We start from the raw sequence: 22,673 nt of genomic DNA, 5'->3' as shown, positions 1-22,673 counted from the left end.
CTTTTTTTTTCTGATTATACATTATAGCTCTATTGTTTTGTTACACCCATCTGAAGAAAAATAGAGGCATCACTTAAAGTTGATTTCCTTTCTTCCAGCAGTCTGCTTTTCTGTGTAGCAAATAACTACAAGACTACTTGCTATAACAAGCAGAGTATAAATCTTTTTTAGTTTGTTTATTTGTTTGTTTGTTTGTTTGTTTTTCTTCTTTCACGAATATATACCATTTTACTTGGAAGCACCTGTGATCAGGAGATTCCTATTATTTGGTTATTTTGTTTTATCTATCTTTTCAATGCTTTTGCATTGAAACTACAATATCTGGCATTAGTCTTTTGCTATGCAAAAAACTTTTTTTTTTTTTTTCTACTGAACAAAATGTTCATAAATGATAACTAAGCTTAACCAAAAACATTCAACATTTTCACAGAACATACTTCTGTGCACTTTACTTGTAGTACTTTATTTTATTTTTAACTAGATATTGGTTTGATTAGTTTGATTTCTAACTAGATATTTGGAAGATTACATGTAAAAAAATTAATTTCCCTGGCAACCATTTAAAGTAATCCTTAACTAAGTGAATTTCCATTTGTTATAAATGAAGTCTCAACTCAATTTGAATTTAGTAATATTTATAAAAGACAAGTAAACAATGCTAGGTGTGCGGGGAGTCTATGCTCTACCAACATGCACACACAAACATCAAACATTCTAAATATTCAGAACATTACTTTTACATACTAAACCCGAGTATGACTCGGGTATTCTGAAATGTACAATCAGAAAAGGCAACAAACAATCCTTTAAGTCTATTACTATCAATGTCCATGACTGGGGGAGCATAGTTGGCCTGGTTGAAGTGTTCCCATATCTTCCATGACTTATACCAGTCTCCATTTTCTATTCCTTTTCTTGATTACAAACACTGGAGAGTTCCAGGGTTAGTCGTGGGAACAATATGTCTCGCTTTAAGTTGTTAAGCAACTCAGTCTTTGGGCCTTATGTATCCTAATCTTCCCAGATCAAAGAAAAACATTTCCTTTTCAAGGCCAATAGGGCCTGGGTCAAAAGGCACGTCCAGGTCACCAGGGGGAGTAACAGCAAAAGCCTTTGATGGCTGTAGCAGAAGAGGGGCCAATGGCATAGCAGTCAGATCAGTAAACGAGCCCGCAGTTCCCTCACTATCTGGCAAACCACACGTTTCTGACTGTGGTCCCACATGGCTCTTTAAGGCCTCAGAGATTGCTCGTCAGGTGCCAAGCAATCCCACTGCAACCTTGTTGTTTTTAGTTGCAGAGACCCACACCTTGACCTCAATTTGGTCCCATATTTCAGGATCATAAACTGTGATTGTTAATAAGGAGAATAAGCCGTAAGGTTACCAGGACAATTGGACAAACCACACATGAAAGATAAATATGAAATGTGGATTGTGTTACCTTGGGTATATATCTACTGGAGGAGAACAGGATGTCTATTCTTCATCAGTTCAATACATAGCCACAATTAACATTCTCTGTAGCTCCAGGAGAGAGAATAATGTACAATCATCCACATTTCCTCTGGTTGGGAGGAAAGTATCCATGGACTGAGAGAAATGTCACTGTTGGGATCATATTTTGAAATCACCTTGTATTAATATATTGAAAGAATATATTATTTCCATGATTTTTTTTGCTCAAATTATGAGCAAACTGCTGAAGCTTAAAATTCCTTGGTGAAGCTATTCCACTCCCCTCTTCTACCCCAAAAAGTAGAGAAAGAGTTCAGTTATAAAGTTTTTCAAATTCTATGTTAAATCTAAAAGTTTATTTAATATTGAAACAATGAAACTCTATAAAAGGGATTATATAAAGAAATATTGTAATATTTACTTCACTATGGTATAGATACAGATACACTTGAAACTTAACTTATAGCCTTTTGCTACCAAATTGAGAGAAGCAGAATTGTGACCTACATCTCACAATTATTATTCATTTTTTCATCTTCCGTTAGCTTTCAGAACAAAGAGCTTTTGCCTAAAGGAATTCTCTTTGATTTGACATGTTAGCATATTTGTATAATTTATTCTGTTTGTATCAGAAGCTAAAGAATCATCCCATGGTGTTCTATTATATAAAAATATATTTTTTGCTTAACATTGAATACTAGCATAATGGCGGCTCAGAAGTACATTTATTTAAACTAGTATTTCAGGAAAAAAGCAATTTTATTCAGAACTCTTTTCCTGACAAATTTCTTCTACACAAGTGGACAGTTGAAACACATATACATTTTAAATATATATTAACATTCAATCAAAATCAATACTTTGGTATTAATTCCCCTTTTACTGTAGTAAATTGGCTTCCTGAATGTATACGGACACAGCTAACAATTCAGTTCTTCTATCTGTAACTACAGAACACTCTGGCAGACAATGTTATACTGTGCCTCCCCAAGGTTTAACAACCTACAAGTTGAGCATGTCTTGATGGTTTACATTTTCCTCCTAGGTGGCTGAAAATACCTTTTTATCAAACATAAACCTACTATGTACTATGAAGAGAAATTTTCTCTCAGGGAAAGTGGCCCTCAGATATATTACCTTTTTTTTTTTTTTTTTTTTTTCAGGTTTTCTAAACAAAGGGAAACACTAAAAAACAAACACATAAAAACCTTAATGGATTACATTAATGTATAAAATAATTGTTATTGAGGATGTGTTTTTTGAATTAACACTTTCTTTTTCCTCCTTCTTTTGTTCCATTTTATAAAAACATTCAAAATATATTTTTGAAAGGAAAATTAAAATCTGTTGTAAGCAGAAAATATTTTTGTAGTCATTTGATGAAATAAGAGGGAAAACAGCAGAACTACATTGAAGAAGAGAAAAAAAAAATAAAAAAGATCTTAAACAAAGTAGTAATTGCTATTCACAAAATGAAACTGATATTTTTGGGGTTGGAACATCATAGTTTCACAATAAAGTTTCAAGCTTTTCAAAACATTTCCTTTCTTGCAATTATGAAAAGAATGTTGAACAAAAACAAAAATAATATACAGGTATAATGTAATTTATTTGTCTCAGGATTTGGAAAAAAAAATAAAAGTGATCATGTTTCTCAGATGATGAGGAATTTAATCTGCTATTCCCCTGGAATCCAGAAGAGAGAAAAAGCTGTACTTGAAGTCTTTTTGTAGATTCATCATTAACTCTAGCATTTTTGGAATCATTAAAGATTGTGATAAGGTTCTTTCAACACTAGAAGTAAGTATTTAGTATTATTAATACACTGGATAAGGTGAAGAAGAATGGACATCAATCATTTGTACTTGCTGAAATATGGAAGTATTTTCCAATCCTATGCTTTGTGAATATGCTAAACAGTAAATTTGCCCCACTTTGCTCTTTTGAGAGCATACAAAATGTGTGTATACCACCACACGCTTCTTATCCATCTAAAACTTCTACCATTATCATAGTGTATAGCTGTGCTATGATTCTGCTTATTCGTACAGAAGACATATGAAAGACAGAGAATTTGTTATTCCCAGAAGTAAGAAGAAAATGTGCAGAGAGGCACAGACAGCTGAATTGACCTACCCAGTGCCACAAAATTCAGTGTTGGAACCCGAAGTTAAATATCCAACTGAAAAGACTCCAGACAAAAATCCTAGACAAGACATTTATATAAATGGCAGAATTTTACACTAATGCATTTGAAGTTGAAAGATGGATATAAGAAGATCAGCAAGAAAGGAACAGCAAGCACAGAAGAGGAGAGAGAGTGTATCAAGTATCTTTGCAGTAAGCAGTAAGAGGTGGTGGTGACATGTTTGGAAGATCGGGTAGAAAGTAACGAAATCAGGCAGCTGAAAAAAAGGAACATGAAGATCACAGAGATACTGGGAAAGAGGAAGATTATCAGCTAAAGGAGGAAAGAAAGATTTGGATCTTGAGATCAGGAAAGAGTGAAGAGGTTGGAGGAAAAAGGGTCATGAAACAGAGTCAAATAAATTGGGAAAACATTCTTTACTCAGTGGATTCTGTATCAGGCCAAACTAGAAAGAATAAAGCAGACATTAAAAGAAAATAAGGAGAAAAAATATAGCTGGGAAAAAAAAATAAAAAATGTTAATTTAAATTATAGTAGATGAAAAAAACTGATAATTTATGCCTAAATATCAAAAACTCTTAGAAAATAGTTATAGTAGATATGAATTTGTGCAGAAAAACAGATTTCAAGTTAATAAAGCAATAATTTTCTATTTGTATGTTAAAATGTAAGCAGCTTTCAAACACAAAAAGATAAATTAATTAAATTAGGTCTTTACACACTGTGTATGACCCACGTAGTTTATTGGTAATAGAAATTAAATTAACTAAAGTTTGGCTATCAGAAATGTCAGATCATTTTATATATATATATACATATACATATTAAAAAATATCATCACCACCAACAACAAAAACTCTCAATAAACCTTAGGGATTTAGTAACCTGTTTTTATGGATTCTCTTTGTAAGCACTAAAAAAAAGACGGATTCTAAAGTCACAGGAAACATTAAAACCAAGGAGGAAAAAAAAAAAAAAAAAAGGGGAGGGGGGGCTACTACTTCTGTTTCTAATACCCACCCACAGAGAATATCACCACATTAATCACTTCTGTTGAACAACGTTTCTTACTTGTACATCAGGATGTATTTGGGTTGTCTTGTATGACAATGCTTTTTGTCGTCATTTGTTCATTTTGCTTTGTTTCTCATTTTTCAAACTTTGGTGTCAATATATGAAATGTAGCAGCATTTCCTTGATGTTTGTGATAGTGTGGAGTTGCTGTTACTCCACATAAATTTGTGAAGTGATTGAAGAGACCATGTAATGCTGTATGCTTGTTGTAATGGATAAAAATAATTCTCACCTAGAAGAAAAACAATTGAATCACAATACTTCATTGAGGTGAAAGGAGGCTAGCATTTCCATAACGGGAGGAAAAAGCACAACAGCTCAACTTTCGTAGAAGATTTGAGTAATGCAATTCACATGAAAACACAAACTGTTCCTGTTGAGAAAAAACATACTAGTTGAAGTCCTCTGATCTGCATAATAGCAGGAGTTTTCCATTTCTGTGTATCTAACTACCACTGTTTTATTGTTTAAATTCAAAGAGAATATAGGAACTACCGGATAAAATCTTACAGCTATTTCTTTCCTATCTTATTAAATTTGGGTACAAGACTTACATATAAAACTTTTTTTTTTTTTTTGCTACCTTGCATAATTTGCACACTATATGACAGCTATCATCAATTTTCTTTACCTATGTATTTACTGAGATTTGTCATTAAAACAGAGTAGCAAATTGTCAGGGCACCACTCTGTGTGGTCTGGGACCGCCAGGACTCTCCATGCTCATAGCAGGTCCTGGCAGGCAGGGCCTTTCCCACCACCCCATGAGGAGCAGAACAGCTGGGGGAACTGGTGCAGCCCCAGTTCCAGCACTGGGCTCCTCCCTGGGGATGAGACTGGGTCAGGCCATGGGTCTGTAGGTGAGCCTGTCTGGGCTAGGGCCATAGCCAGGAAGGGCAGGGCTGTGTGGAGCCCAGCCCTGCTGCAGCCTGCTGGTGCAAGGGCTGATGGCCCAAGAGATGGTGTGTGGTTCTGAGCAGGTGCATTATGGCCTGTGAGTGTCCTCAGGACCCATATAATGTCTTTTCTCAGGGAACTGTTCATTGCACATAATTTAATTAAAATGGCTATTTATCTATTTGTTTGTTTGTTTGTTTTTCCTAGCTCTCAGAGGACAGGTATTCAGATCCCTCTCATTTATGCTCTGTCATGTCTTCAGCACTGGCAGGAGGAGGCAGCAAAGAAGATGGGGAGAAGTTAGTAGCCCTTATCAGTGGCTTTGCTGCATCAGTCTTGCCTGTTACAAAGCTTTCAACCACTGTCATCTGTCCACGTTTATATATTCACTATCTCTGTGATACTGATGGTGATGAGACTGTTACAACACATGGGTGATTTGTGACCCACATCATCAAGAACTGCAATCCCACATCTTCATAACTCTGCACCAAGATAGAGGATCCCAATTGCTTTTATGAAATGTTAATCATATTGTTGGTTAGGACCTGACTGCTTAGAAGTCACAAAATAACTCCTGATCTATTCCAGAATATCATAAATGTAAAGAAAATCTGTGCCCTGATGATGGGACCTCGTAATGTCCATCACTGTACTCTATTCGTTTTTGATCTTTTTTCTCATAAGGGAAGTACATTAGACTCATTGCCTTAAAACCTACAGCCCTCACTTGGCTCCGTATGGTGATACCTTTTTTACACCTTAAAACATTTCCCACAGCCCAGTCTCAGTCCACAACCATACCCAGTTGTATTTTACAACAAGACTTTATTTTTTCTGTTTATTCCTCTTCTGGTTAACAGTCAAGATTCTTTCATTGTCATCTGTTTTGCTGAAACACAAATTTACAAATGAGAGTGTTTAGAGAGTGTATTTTAGTATAAACTATTATGATGAAATGCATATAATGGCAGACCTCAAGCTGCAAGGATTTGCAATCTTTTTGTTTGTTTTTACATCAGGAGAATACAGGATTTAAAACAACAACATCAACAAAATAATGTTTCCAAATTTCTTTTAGACAAACAAAAGCCTAAGTAGGGTAGCCATATATCACACAATATAATCTACATGAAAACTCACTTCCTGACAACTTTAGAAACTGCTAGTCACCACCTAACATGTATACTGCAACTCATTGAAATGAATGCAGTGTCATATTTTCTTCAACAATAATTTGCATAAGGTGACAGTGAAGTAAAGCTTACTGCTATAGCAATACATTCATTTCAGTCAGTGTTGGCACCAGGAAGTAACATGCAAAACCTTGCTCATGAAAATGATACTTACTGGTGACAAACGTAAAGAAAGGTTTTGTTTGTTTGTTTGTTTTTAAATTGGAGTGGATTGTCAAACCCTTTGAAATGGCACCCTCCACATATGCAACGAAATTGGTGTTTCAATCATGCAGCTGTTGGAGTGATGTTATTTTACAATTCCAATATGCAACCATCAGGTCCAGGAGCACTCCCAAGTTTTTTGTGTTGAAAGCCACCACTGTGCACGGCCTGACTCTACACAGGGGACAGGCATCAGCACAAACCATCCTCCTGCATTTTTGTTGCCAGAGATATTTAATCATACATGCATATATTTAGGATGTGGCAAGGCACAGAATGTAAATTTGTATATGGCCACAATGATTAACTTATGACCAATTTGGAGTCTTGGCAATATGAGAAAATGTTCTCATTAGCTGCAGTAGGAATCACACTTACTAGCCCAGATGTTCTATAGTCATCTCACTCAGGATGAACAGCTCCCACCAGTGTCATTGCATATTTTGAAAACCTAAGAGGTATGCAAAAACCTTTTAATTGATATGTGAACAAAAAATTTTTATTTCTAAGCATTTGAATGTTAATTCTCAAATGCTATCTTCCCATAATCTTCCTACTGTGAATTGTATTTTTCTCAAATAAAAATAACTCCATTTCACCCACTGAACTGACATTACAATTTTAATTCAGCTTTCTCTTTAAATAAATACATATGTCTCCACTATCAAAGAGCCTTTTCATTTACATAATTAATTTGATTTGGAAATGTCAATAAAGTCAGAGAAACATGCTCAGTGATTTTAACCTAAGTATAGCCATTCTCATTGTTGGTCTCTGTTTTTTTTTTAAATATGCAACACTGGAGTTTCATTCAAGCCTTTCTGAACTCAAATTAAATGCAGGCATTGAATTCTCAGATCAGGTGTCAACTCTCTTACAGCAGGGAGCAGGACTACAACCTTGTTTTGGCAGAGAAAATGCCTTTGAAGGGTCTGTTGATACATGTTGCTCAGAGGAATTATTTACCAACGAAAGAAAATATGGTGTGACAATATGGCCATAATCAAGTTTGGATATAGAGTTTCCATGTTTTTACCTCCAGAAGTTAGAAGGTATATTTTACTGAGAATAGGCTAAAGATCTGAAAAAGCAAAAAAAAAAAAATAAAAAATATTTTACTTAAACAAATAAACAAGAAAGACAAATAAAAACAAAACAAAACAAAATAAAACAACAACAACAAAAAGAAGGGTAAAGGGAGACAAAAGGAAGGCAATCCTGTTTCCCTTAATCTGTGTAATAAGGCTTTTAAAGCTTTCTTTTGCAAAGCAAACTTCATTCACATCAAGATCCCAATTATTCATGCTGAAGTCAAGGGAACATTCCAAGCTTTGATTCAATGAAATGTTTAATTTCATGTATACACTTATATTAGTACTTGGTCAGAGAAAGAGACAGAGATAAGTCAAAGTCAATGTACTATCCATTTAAACCCTGGTGACTACAGTGAGACATTAGTTTGCAATGAAATTGTTATTTTTTGGAACTCATGTAATACTTTGGGTAAAGCAGTGTAACCCCTTTGTGACAGCTTATACTACTTGGAAATGTAGCCCATATTCCTAACAGTACTCAGAATAACTGAAGTTAACAGAATATGCTAACACACATCAATTTAAGTTGCTTGAAATGAGGCATATAACTAAGTACTCTGCTCACTCCTAGAGACTCGTTCATCATTAGAAAGATAAGCTGTCCTTATAGATGGTATAGATTCTTCATAGATTTTAAAATTAGATTTCACAAACCACAGTCTGAAATGTATACGACTATGTATTTTTTTTTTTTTTTTTTGTGGATTGAAAATAGAGGATGTGTTATTTTGCAGAAGCAATGCATTCTCCATCTTTAGTTACTTTTCAGAGAATGTATTTATTATTGCTGGATTTACCAACCTCCACTTTATATTTTTCAAAATCCTTTCCTTTCCTTTTTCATTTTGATGTTTAATACTTGATAGATAGAGATGTCACTCACATGTGAACGGACTCCTTGTGGAATAAATTATGTGGATTCCCAAAAGACAATTTACCTTTATCTAACTGTTATGGCCCTGAGTGCATTAACTGGCCTTAACTGACATTACCAGCCTTGCCTGGGTACCCCACCCCTGAACATTCTGTCCTATTTTTCCTGGGAGTACCATGTAAGCCCTGGCTTGGGCATTCAGTCCTGGCCCATGTTAAGCTACAGGTGAGGTGTGCCTGAGCCCAGCCCTATGCTCTAGGACACTGTGCTTCCTGGCAGGACCTGTGTCCTGAATCTGTTCTTGTAGGTAATCTCGTGCTTACTGATTATTGTCATTATCATCATTATCGTAATTATCATCCTGCCCCCTGCACTCTCCTCTCCTCCCCCACCCTGCTCCTGCCTGGGCCCTGGTGATGGGTCCCAATGACTTTCTACGTCTAGGATTGTCTAGGACTTTTGGTAGATCCTGTCAATGCCAGCACACAGGCCCTACTCATATCCTGTAGAATGGTAGTCTATTGGTGAAGACACTACCCCGCTTGGGCCACGGGCACCCTTGGCTCATGGCCCATTCTCTCCTATAGAGCACCCCTGCAGGTGCTTCTCCCTGTCATTAAGTTTCTCATGACTATCAAAACAACTGACCGAACAATTTCCAAAATAGTTTTCTGTCTGGTTCACCAAAATACATGTTTTCTTTTGGAACAAGCTGTTTCCTCTGCATTTTTGATGGAAACCAGACAGACAGAAAGGTTTCCCTCCTACAGCTTGCATGCCAGCTGGCATCATGGTGGGTGAATGGTCAACCTGTCCACCTCACTGGACTTGCCAGTTTTCAGGGCTATTCAATTACCCCTTTTCCCACCTGTCAGGCTTCTCCAGTTGCCTGGCTTCCTGGTTATCTTTCTACCTGGGTTGCCAACTCTGTACAAAATTATTGAAACATGCTCAGTGCAGTCTCAAAAGAATCATTAGGCTTTGTGCAGTAGAGTTTTGCAGTAAAGCAAAGTTTCTTTTTTTTTCCAGAAAGAAAATAAGTAAATAAATAAATAATAGCAAATTGTCAACAGAACAAAGATTGCACTTCCATTACCTCTTTAGTGTTCACTGTTTCTCTGTACAAAGAGAAAGAACTACCATGGTAACATTGCTTGTATTAGCAAATCTAAAGGTCTGCAGCCATTCTTCTTTCACTTAGTCTATTAAATCTTCAGTCACTTCAAAAGCTTCAGAAAGTCACTCTGAAATGTTAAAAAGTCCAGGACAATCTCTTCTAGGCTGCAGCATTATCTTCAAGTGAAAGTTGGAATACATTTAGAAATGTATTTATGTATGTAGATTCCTACCTGGGAGCACTAGAAAATTAGGAGACTGGATTTATTTGCTGAGTGTTATATATATAGTTATATACATATGCTACATATATAAATATATAGACTTTATAGTTATATATATACATGTTATAAAAATAAATAAATATATATCTATGAGTTTCTTGCAGGAATACACACTGTGTAAGCCTGTAGTTCCTCTTCAGTAGTCCTAACAAAAGATATGAAATAGAAGAGAATTCAGAAGACATGGAATAACTGTAGTGAGATTGTACAAGACTGTAAACTCAACATAGACTACTAGTTCAGACTTAACTAGGGGATTTTCTGCATTATGAGTGCAATCTTCATAAAATCACAGAATCACAGAATCACAGAATCACGGAATCACAGAATCACAGAATGGAAGGGACATTCAAGATCATCTAGTTCCAACCTCTCTGCCATGGCAAGGGATGCCACCCACTGGATCAGGTTGCCCACAGCCTCATCTAACCTGGCCTTGAACACTGCCAGGGATGGGGCACCCACAGCTTCTCTGGGCAACATGTTCCAGTGCCTCACCACCCTCTGAGTGAAGAACTTCCTCCTAACTGCTAATCAAAATCCCACTCTTTTAATTTAAAACCATTCCCCCTTGTCCTGCCATTATCTGCCTGAGTAAAAAGCCGTTCTCCATCTTTTTTATAAGTCCCCTTTAAGTACTGGAAGGTTTGCAATATCATCCCAGAGTCTTCTCTTGTGTAGGCTGAGCAGCCCCAGTTCTCTCAGCCTTTCTTTGTAGGAGAGGTGCTCCAGCCCCTTGATCATCTTTGCAGCCCTCCTCTGGACCCATTCTAACAGAGCAGCATCTTTCTTGTGCTGGGGGCCCCAGACATGGATGCAGACCTCCAAGTGGGGCCTCACAAGGGCAGAGTAGAGGGGACAATCATCTCCCTCCACCTGCTGGCCACTCCTCTGTTGATGCAGCCCAGGATATAGATGGCCTTCTGGGCTGCAAGCACACACCGGCTGCTCATGTCGAGCTTTTCATCCACCAGAAACCCCAAGTCCTTCTCTGCAGGGCTGCCTTCAATGAGTTCTTCTCCCAGTCTGTACTCATGTCTGAGGTTGCCCTGACCCCGGTGCAGCACCTTGCACTTGCACTTGTTTAACCTCATGAGAATCACATGGGTCCACTTCTCAAGCTTGCCCAGGTCCCTTTGGATGACATCCATTCCTTCTGTTGTATCGACTGCACCACTCAGCTTGGTGTCATCTGCAAACTTGTTGAGGGTTCAGTTGATCCCACTGTCTATATCATTGATAAAGATGTTAAACAGTACCAGAACCAGAACAGACCCTTGAGGGACACCACTTATCACCGGCCTCCACCTGGACATAGAACCATTGACCACCAACCACTCTCTGGGTGCGACCTTCAAGCCAATTCCTTATCCACTGAATAGCCCGCCCATCAAGTCCATATCTATCCAATCTGGAGATCAGAATGTCATGTGAGAATGTGTCAAAGTTCTCTCAGAAGTCCAAGTAAATGCCATTGGTTGGATTTCCCTTTTCAAATGATGCCGTGACTCCATCACAGAAGGCCACCAGATTGGTCAAGCACGATTTGCCCTTGGTGAAGCCATGCTGGCTGTCTTTGATCAACTCTTTGTCTTGCATATGTCTTCACATTGCTTCCAGGAGGATCCGCTCCATGATCTTCCCAGACACAGAGGTTCAGCTCACTGGTCTGTAGTTTCCTGGATCAACTTTTCTATCCTTTTTTAAAATGTGAGTGATGTTTTCCTTTTTCTAATTACCAAGGACTTCACCTGGCTGCCAGGACTTCTCAAATATGATGGAAAGAGGCTTGGCAACTACATCAGCCAGGTCCCTCAGGACCCTAAGCTGCATGTCATCAGGCCCCACACACTTGTACTTGTTCAGTTTCATCAAGTGGTCTCAAACCTGCTGTTCACTTGCAGTGTGAATTACTTTGCTCCCCCATCCCTCATCCGTGGGTTCAGGGAAATGAGAGACATTGTAAACCTGACTGCCAGTGAAGACTGAGGCAAAGAAGTTGATTACCTCAGCTTTCTCCATGTCTGCTGTTACCAGTTCACCCTTCTCATCCATCAGAGGGGGTACACTCTCCTTGGCCTTTTTTTTTTTTTTCAGAACAATGTACGTAATATAATCCCTTCTCATTATTCCTTGCATCCTTTGCCAAGCTTAGTTCCATCTGGGCCTTGGCTTCCCTGATCCCATCCCTGCATGTCCCTGCTTCCACTACCTGTTCATTTCCTTCATGTGCTTCAGTTTGATCAGCAGGTCTTTGCTCAGCCATCCCAGTTTCCTGCCCTCGCTGGCTACTTTCTTGTACAGGTGGATGGAGAGTTCTTGTGCTCTAAGGAAAACATTCTTTAAGAGTTGTCCTTAAGGACAGAGTTCCAGGGAATCTTGTTGACTAAATCTTTAAATAGATTGAAGTTCACTCTTTAGAAGCTCAGGGTCCTAACTTTGCTCTTTATCAGGACCATATTCCTTGAGATCACAGACTCAACTAGGGAATGGTCACTGCAGCCCAGACTGCCTCCAGTCTTGACCTCTTTAATGAGTTCATCCACATTGATGAGTACCAGGTCCAGTGATGCTTCTCCTCTGGTTGGCTTGTCTAATGCCCAGATGAGGAAGTTACCCTCAACACTCTTCAGGAATCTCCTGGATTGCTTACAGACTGCTGTGTAGCTTTCCTAGCAGATATCTGTGTGGTTGAAGTCCCCCATCAGAATGAGAGCATGCAAGTGTGATGCTTCTTGTAGTTGAAGCAAGAATGCCTCATCCACAGGTTCCCCTTGATCAGGTGGCCTGTAGTAGTCCCTGACCACAAGGTGTCCTTTATTGTTAAGGTCCTTAACTTTCACCCACAAGCTCTCAACCTGTTCATGGTTGTTTCTCAGAGGCAACTCTTTGCAAACAATGCCTTCACTAATGTAGAGGGTAACACCCCCTCCCCTTCTCCCCTGTCTGTGTCTTTTGAAGTGCTGGTAGCCCTCTGTTCCAGTGTCCCAGTTATGTGATCCATCCCAACACATTTCCGTGATAGTAATCAGGTCATATTTGTCTAATTACACTATGTTTTCTAACTCCTGCTTGGTTCCTGTGATGCATGGGTTCATGTAGAGGCACTTCAGCTGGGCTATTGATCACATCACATTTCCAGAAGAACCCTTCCTGATTGCTTTGGGACTGTTGACAGGTACTGTGTCCTGTTCACTCCTTCTTCTTGAGTCCCAGTCACCAACGGGAAGGACAGAGAACATTACCTGTGTTCCCAATCCCTTCAACATCTTTCTAAGGGACATAAAATCCCTTTGATATTTCAGTGTATCTTTGTTGCAGTAACGTTTGATCCCACATGAAAGATTAGGAAGGGATGGTAGTCTTTGGGACCTGCCAGACTTGCTAAGCTCTTCATAATATCATGAATACGGGCTCCAGGCTGGCAGCAAAACTCTGAGGAGAGAGTATCTGGATGGACTCAGTGCCTCTCAGAGAGGAGTCTCCATACTGTCTTAAAGCCTAATGTTAGAAGTAGAATAGTTGCCAAAGGATGAAGACCTAAGATAAAAAGACCTCAAAAGAGGGCAAAGTAATGACTTTTCCTAAAAAACTGGGACTGGGCATCCAGACATCCTAGTGGAGGCAGTGGAAGCACCTGAATTATCTCTCAAACCCATCTTTTTTTTGAAATCTTAGTGAGTAAAGGCAATGAAGGAATGGATATCTGAATAATCATTATTATCATTAAATTATATAATTTATTGCTATTATTATTACACCACAGAGGTACATATCTGCACACACAGATTTCTAGATATTCACCTTTCACATAGACATGACGGGGCCTCATCTGAACTCTAAGATGACCAAAACTAATTTAACAGTGCTACTGTGGTACCGACCAGATTTAAATTTGTTCTGTTGTGAAGAAACACAGCAGAACTACCAAAGACACAACTTGATCAGAGTAAATATTACAACTGAGAACATCCTAGCAGCAGAATTAAGGGCAGATTCAAGACCCACTTAGAAAGAGAAAGGACAACCATTTCCTTATATAATAATGCAGATTTTCTCTATTAGTAGCTTTTATGTTCATTTGCTTTTACTTTTTGCTGTTTCTCTTGCTTAAGACAAAGTATAGCTGAAAATAAAAGGAACTATTATGGGTATTTTTTGCTAAAATTTCAAGAAAAGTTCTTCATTATTCCAGAATGTTACCTACCATCTGTGATCAGTTTTATTTGATGTAATGGTGGATGAATTATCTCTATGTAGCTACATATTCTTCAGTATTTAGAGCACTTAAGAGACATCTCAAATTTCATATAAGCTATATTTTGAGTACTAATGAGAAGTATGAATCAGTCATAATCATAAGGGTTTTCCAGAGTAGGCTAAATTGGTTTTATAGTAGTATTTGATAAGCTAAACTTGCAGAAGTGTTATCCTTGGGTTCTTTCTCCACAGAATAAAAATATTGAGGTAAAAAATATTTGATAAGTGCATCAAACTGTAATGACACAGTTGACTATGAGCAGTAAAGCTTTACAAATATTACAAAAATAATAAAAACAAAAAGAATTGCAAGAGCAATATAAACACCATCAAAGACATTCAATATGCTACAAGATTAACCAGAAAGCTATCCTTGTAAATTTCACAGAACCAGATTATTTATATCCTACAATACTTAAATATGGCTGCAATTTCCTTGGAAGTTGGTGGAGGGATTTGAAGCTACTGCTGTTTCACAGCAGAAGACAAACATTGAAAAAGATGTTAGCAACTAGAAAGAGTGGAAAATCATAGCACTGTTAACACTCTTACACTAGTATCTTTATTAACATAGGTCTTGGATTTTATTCAGCTATGCTTTGCATCTGAAGTACTTCTGTTATTTTAAAGTATAGGCATGTCTATTTGAGGAGCAAAATTCTAACATCTGCAGTATTCTGTCTTACAGTATAAATGGATTTAAGAAAAGTTTATACTATTATAGCAGCTTTGATCTACCTGTGAAAAAAATATTTTTTAATCAATACTATAAAAAAATGTCATGGTCACTATGTTTTTATAAATACTGCAACATTAAAATTGCTAAAACATAATCTGTTTCATGCTACTTGTTTAAACTCTTGTCAGTGAGGATCCTGCTGATTCAACAAACATAGAGCATGATACAGCCAACCAATAACTAAAATGCCTTTAATTAGACATCTGGGACAAGGTTTAGGCTTTGATCTTCTTAAGATCTCCACTTTCTACAGCAGCAGCTGAAATGTAGCTGAGGCTACATCTGCATTAGCAATCCATGCAGATCAGAAGGAGTGGATCTGCAGAATAGACTTGGTGCCATCATATACATACTGCAGTTTTTCTTTGTTTTAATTCCAGGCTAGACTCATGAATAGAATGTATTTGCAACTGCAGTGTCTCTAGGTGTATCTCTGGAGTTACTATTTTTGCCTTCAAGATGTTTCTCACCATAGTTCACATACTCTGGTGTAAATTAAAATCGTATTAGGTAAATACATTCTCTTCAAAAGTGATGTCCTGACAACATCACAGTGCTAATAAGATGGCAGCCCAAGTTCACGTGCCTCAAAAAGCAGATCTTGGAACACAGAGCTGAACTGCACCCTGTGTTCAGTTCACTTTCCTACAAATAAACAATGAGGGACAACTCCAGAGGTTTTTAGAGGTCTGTTTGGTCTTCCACTGCTGTTGCAAAATTTCCCAGGCCTTCTTTAGCCCTTTTCATTGTCTCTCAGAACCCATGTGGTTCTTTCAGGTACTCTTAGACATCTCACTGAGATACATAATAATTTAATAACAATTACTGAATAAAACCATGGGTACTTTTAAGTAGGGAAGTAAGACAGAGAGCAATTGTGTCCAGCTCACTCCTTTAATAACTTCCTGCTTTCTAGTATTTTAGTGGCCTGGCTGTGTGGAAATGAAGTGTTCCTTTATGACACTGCTACCAGTTACTACAATAATCTGCAGTTCTTTACTAACATGGAAGAAAGGACTGCAAAGACCCCTGACAAAATACCACTGAGTAACAAAGAAAATAAAGATGTTTACTGATTTTTCTTAATCAGCAAAAGACTCAATATTCTCAATATAGTTTATTTTCTTATTCGACAGCATGTATTGGGATAGTAATGAAGGTCTGGCACAAGGTTCAGACTGTACTTGAATTGATTGGGACTTATCTCAATGGATGATAGAATCAAAAAGTTTTAGATTAAAAGAGAAAAACTATATATCTTATTGAAGGAAAAATAAGACTAAATGTAAACTAAACTAAACTAAACTAAAATGCCTCCATCAAATCCCAATAGGTACCCTTTGCAACTAAGCCCTCTGTACAGATTTAATAACACAACCACCCTGACTTCAGCACTAAACAAATCCCATAAAATATATGATTTTGTTGCTGTTGCTATTTTAATCATTGCTCAGATATGGTTTTCAATTTAATATATTAATGAATATAACCTACATACAAAAAAAAAAAACATACACTTGTTTTTTTGTAATCAAGAACGGAACGTATACTCTATCTCAGGATTTACAAACCAGTTAAACAAAGGAAGAAAAAAATAAATAAATAAGGATTCTATGTTGCAAAGGACAGAATAAATCTCAATCAGGACAAAGTAATGAGTGGAATTGCAATTTTCTTGTACTCATCTCTAGCAAGTGAGAGAAAGATGCCTACTGAGAATATAAATAAGGCAAATCAAATACCTCAAGATGTATCTGAAGAAGTTTTTGTCTTATCAGATAATGAACTTGGGGCTTGTGATGAGAATGTTAATGAATTCATTTGTAATCTGGATAGCAATAATAAAGATAAAATGACTCTGCTGGAAAGATTTATCTTATCCTTTGTTAAAGGTTAGTCAGAATTTAAAGTGATGGGGAAAAAAAAAAGAAAAAAAAGAAAACCAATGTAATGAAAAGTCAGATACGACTTAATAACAGAAACACATGACTTGCTTTCAAAGCAAATTTTGATAATACCAAGATGCTAAGAAATTAATATAAGAAGGTAACTATTTGAACTCAAACTTACTTCCCCAACTCAAATATAATGTAATGCATTAGAATGTGATACTAGTCTCTTTTGCAAGTATAATCATATGCACAAGCATACATACAACCTCAGGTTTTATGTACAAGACAACTATATGTATCTATTGTTTCTGTCCAATCTTTAGACAGTCACCTTTGATTTTGAACTAACTTATCACACCCATTCTTTCCCCATTTCCTACACCTAAGAAAGAGCATTTCCTAACTGTTTATATGTAAATTATTAATTTTATCAAGTCTCAGATCACTTTACTTTTGACTATGGTGACCTCTTCAATTGCTTCATGATAGTGATTAAGAATACTACAATATAATCACTTTCCTAGGCTAAAATAACCTATTTACTCTCTGGCAGTCTTTCTAATGACTCATCCATCTTCTCCACTACATAAGCAGCCTTGTTTAATGGATGACATCCTACCCAACTGCTCCTTCACTTCCCTTCCACAGAAGGGAAGGGGGAGAAAATGGGATGAAAAATCTTTTGGGTTGACATAAACACAGGGAGATTGCTTACTAGTAATTGTCACAGGCAAAAGGAAAAAAGGTTGTAAATGGGGAAAAATAATTTAATTTATTGACAAATACAATAGGTTTGGATGATAAGAAACAAAGACAAATATTAAAACATTACCTTTCCCAAGGTGCTACCAACTTGCCTGATGAGCTTATCTTCGTCCTGAGCTCTGTCTGCTGTACAGACAGTTGTGATTGACCCATGGCAAACTCTAACCTTCCCAGAAATCACTCCTGCAGCTCTCTCACTATGAAAACCTTGCCTCTTACACCCATTACAAGTGCACATCTTGCCTTTCAAAAATCTTTTCAGTCTGTTGCAGTTATTTTAGCCTGCTGGGCAGCTACACTCCACCACCTCTTTCTCACTCCCTCTCCTCAAAAGAAGATGAGGAGAAGAAACTGTGATGGGAAGAAAAAGGCTTGTAGGTTGAGATAATTTAATTAAAGGGAAAAGGGGGGGCGGGGGGGGGGGTGGGGGGGGGAAGTGGACTTAAAAAAAAAAAAAAAATTCCCTGCAGGAACAAAGAGGAAAAATATATTCATTACTTCCCATTAACAAGAGACAAGAGATGTTCAGCCACTTACTGGGAAGCAGAGCCTCAAGACATGTAGCAGTTGTTTGGGAGAACAGATATCTTTAAAATGAGAGGCCTCCTTCCCCCTCTCCTTCCCCCTGCCAAGCTGATTGTGACATCATATGGTATGATGTCCTTTTGTTCAGTTTAGGTCAGCTGCCTTGGTGACTTCCCCTCCTCACTTCTTGCCCACCCTCAGACTACTGGTTTTAGAGGGGTTGGAGGAAGTCTTGATGCTGTGCCAGCACTGCTTAGCAACACTGATGTTATATCAGGACTGTTCTAGCTACAAGTGAGCACAGTACTATATGGGCTGCTGCAGGGAAAGTTAACTCCTTCCCAGCCAGACCCAGTACATCTGTTATCTCCCTGTTTAGACTCTCTCATTCAAAGCTAAAAGACTAACTGTTACTAGCATTAGGTTTGTGTAATCAACCTCTTTTTCTAATGGGATTTTTTTTTTTTTTCAAGCAGTTTTTCCTCTGTGGAATTAAATTTCACTTTGAAGTTTCCCAAAGTGATACTGTAATACTACTTTATGATGCATGTAAAACTTCCTTTAGCATTGACATCCTCCAGAAAGTCACCAGAGTCCAACTTCTGGTACCTTGAAACCAACATTATCTTGTGGTTTCCACTCCCAACATCATCTCATATTTCTTCACCTTCCCAGCCTTGTTAAGAAACCCTCTGAGTCTTCATCCTGTACTTGGACCTTGGATAGCATTCAGCTCTTTATAGTTACTTGTCTGTGATTGGGTTGCATTAAGCATTAGGTTAATGCTACTGTCACCTAACTATAACCTTACTGTAACCTAACTTGTAAGCAACCTTTCAGACACTGGGCTTATTTACATGCTTAAAATTAATCATATGTGAAAGTGAATAGGGGGTTGAGTCCTCATATAGTGTGTATTAAACCTATATAAACTGTTGTGGTGTTTCTTTTTTAAGTAAGCAGGGAGTCAACGTCCAAGTCCACAATCCTTTTAATAACATTTTCTGAGTAATATGTTTAAAAAGTAAAATTACAGATCTTTCCTTGATTTTCTTTAATACACGGTTTGGCCCTCATTGTACTGAAAGACCTTGAAAATATTTTTGAAGAGTAACCAAATAACAAAGTCTTATGAGGTGAATTTTTCCTTGTGTTAATTGCAACCTAAATTTTATGCAGCAAAATGGCAGCTGCCTGGCAGCAAGAAGTACTATCTCATCTCTTTCAGTGTAAGACAATGAAAAAAAAAAAAAAAAAAAAAAAGTAATCATAATAGATTAAATTTAGAAAAAAAAAAAAAAGAAAAAAAGAAAAACATAAACAATAAACTCCTGTAATTAGTGCACTGGGATGTAAATAAATGACTTTAAGTATATTTCATTTAACCTCTGTATTATTCAACATAATAATGAGTTACATTTATAAAGAGACATGTCCTGTTAAATGACAATAAACTGTCCAATTTATAATAAATTAAAAAGTTCAGATGTGCTATCCTGCTTGATATTGATTACCTGAAAATAAATAAATAAATAAATAAATAAATAAATAAATAAAATCCTGATATTGGGTGATATTGGATTACGTGTTGGTAGGTGTCTGAATTGTTTTACATTGTCAAAGTAATTTTGATTTAAAGTACATGAAGGCATATATTTACCCATTTCTATTTATATGGCAATAAACTTTAGCTTAACTGTATTAACAAAGTGTTTAGAATCAGGCAAGATAAAATGGGTCTTTTCAAAAACAGTTTTTTAAGCAAGGGCAGGGGGTTGTTCCTGGACTAGGTCATGAGTGTACCCAGCAAAATGCACTACAGTGAAACAAGACATGGAAGAGGAAGAGGAAGAAGAAGAGGAGGAGGAAGAGGAAGAGGAAAAAAAGAAAAAAAGAAAAAAAAAATAAGAGAGAGAGAAAGAAAGGAGAAGGAGAAGGAGAAGGAGAAGGAGAAGGAGAAGGAGAAGGAGAAGGAGAAGGAGAAGGAGAAGGAGAAGGAGAAGGAGAAGGAGAAGGAGAAGGAGAAGGAGAAGGAGAAGAAGGAGAAGGAGAAGAAGGAGAAGGAGAAGGAGAAGAGAGGAAGTTATCAAAAGGAAAACTCTCCAAGTCATCTGCTAATAAAAGAAGCAATGAGAGTCTCCCCATGTCATCATCCTCATTTGTACATATTCAGGGGAGCACCTTCTGCACTGGAGAATATTTTTCCCCAGCGACAGTACAGTTCTGTACAGACTGATTCTTCTCCCTATTGGTGGCTCTTATTTAGTACTGCAACAGTGCTTATGAGAGCACACTTTTATCAGGCACAGATGTTGTACACAGTAATTGGCTGTTAAGCTGTCTGCACGTGCTTTATCAGTAAATGCTTATGACTACATAAATTACTGTTATCTACTAGGGTTATCTTTATTTGTTCCCTAACATAAAATTAGAAAATAAAAACTATGAAACACGGGCTGGAAAGGGACAATTCTTATGACAATGTCAATGACTTCCTACAAAGTCCATTTTTACAGATGCGGTAACATTTCCTGAATCTGTAAGTGTGAGGCTACAAGGATAAAATCACTTTGGGATAAAGACAAAGGTAGTGCCATAGCAGTCTGGGGTTGTGCAAGTGGCAGGATAGATACAGAGAGAAAGGCATATGGTGGTATTACGAGCGAGAGACTGCAAACTTACAAATGTAAGACTGTTATCTCTGTATGGGTTAAAGTGTTGTGCAACACTAACACTAGTGTGTGCTGGATATAGGATTCTGTCATTCCCTTCCTCTTTCCCATAAAGCTTGCTGCTGTAGCCCTGCACATAAAAAGACAGAGTCCATCAGCCATCCCATTTGCCAGGTCACTTAAAAAGTATTTCTTTCACCATCTTTTCTTTCCTGAATAGGTACACCTTTTGAAACAGGTACACTTTTTTTTTTTTTCTGGGGGGGGGGGGGGGCAACAAACAGCAAACTACAGTCATAGCTGTGACTGGAGCTTAGACAATAACTCCAATGTGCCACTTCATTTACAGCTGAAACAGATACCTTCACAGCTCAGGGATTAACTCAGAAGACAACAGGGCTACATGATGCTGACTGTTTGGACAGGAATTTATTTTCATCTTTATAATATGGCTGATGCCTTCCTTGCTACACCACTGAATTAGATTCTCTAAGTGGATCCCTTTGGAGCATAAAAAATCATTCAAGTACTACTCTGAAATTAATGATCTCAGGGTTAACTCAAAAATAGATGTAACCACCTACTGGAAATCACTTTTCTCATTCCTGCATGTAGTTATTAGGCAGACATTTGGAATTTTCTCCATTTGTCTTGCAATCAAGTTTGTGTATTTATGATTAGTCCTAAGATGCATTTTAAGTTGTTTCCTCCTACAGTTACAAGCAGTTAGACTACAGGTACAAGCATTTTGTATTGTTGGTTGGGAAATACTTCTTTTAGCTGAATCCAGTTTCAAATGTTTTTAGGAACTAAACATAAAACACTTAGCTAAAGTTTGTATACATTAAAATATCTAACAAAAACTTATTGAGCAATTCTTAAACATACTGAAGTTCTCCTAATTATTATTGGGAGATCTATTATAATTATATATTAATAATTGATATTTATTAATATTAATAAATATTAATATATTATTTTAAATTATTGGCACATTTAAATAGCTGTTTTAAATTCATTTTTCTATGTTTTGATTTTGAAATAAAAATATGAAAAACTTTGTTCTTTTCCACATTTCCTTTAATGCTGCTTCAGGCCTTTAAAGACGGTAAAACATTTTAAGGAGGATATTTATAGATACTTATGTAACTACATTAAAGGGTGATCTATCATAGAATGATAGAATTATCAATGTTGGAAAAGACCTTTAAGGTTATCAAGTCTAACCATAAACCTAACTTACCAAGTCGAATCACTAAACTATGTCCCTTTGTATCATGCTTGATATCTCTTAAATACTTCCAGGGATGGGGATTCCACCACTTCCCTGGGCTGCCTTTCACAATCCTTGACCACACTCTCTGTGAAGAAATTCTTTCTAATATCCTCCCCTGTTGCAATTTGAAACCACTTCCTTTTGTGCAATCACTTGTCTCCTGAGAAAAAGAGAGCAAGAGTCCTTTCACCAGCTTTGTT

Source organism: Anas platyrhynchos, chromosome 1 (genome assembly GCF_047663525.1).
Source record: "Anas platyrhynchos isolate ZD024472 breed Pekin duck chromosome 1, IASCAAS_PekinDuck_T2T, whole genome shotgun sequence".
Classification (NCBI taxonomy): Eukaryota; Metazoa; Chordata; class Aves; order Anseriformes; family Anatidae; genus Anas; species Anas platyrhynchos.
Note: the sequence above shows the minus strand (reverse complement) of the source record.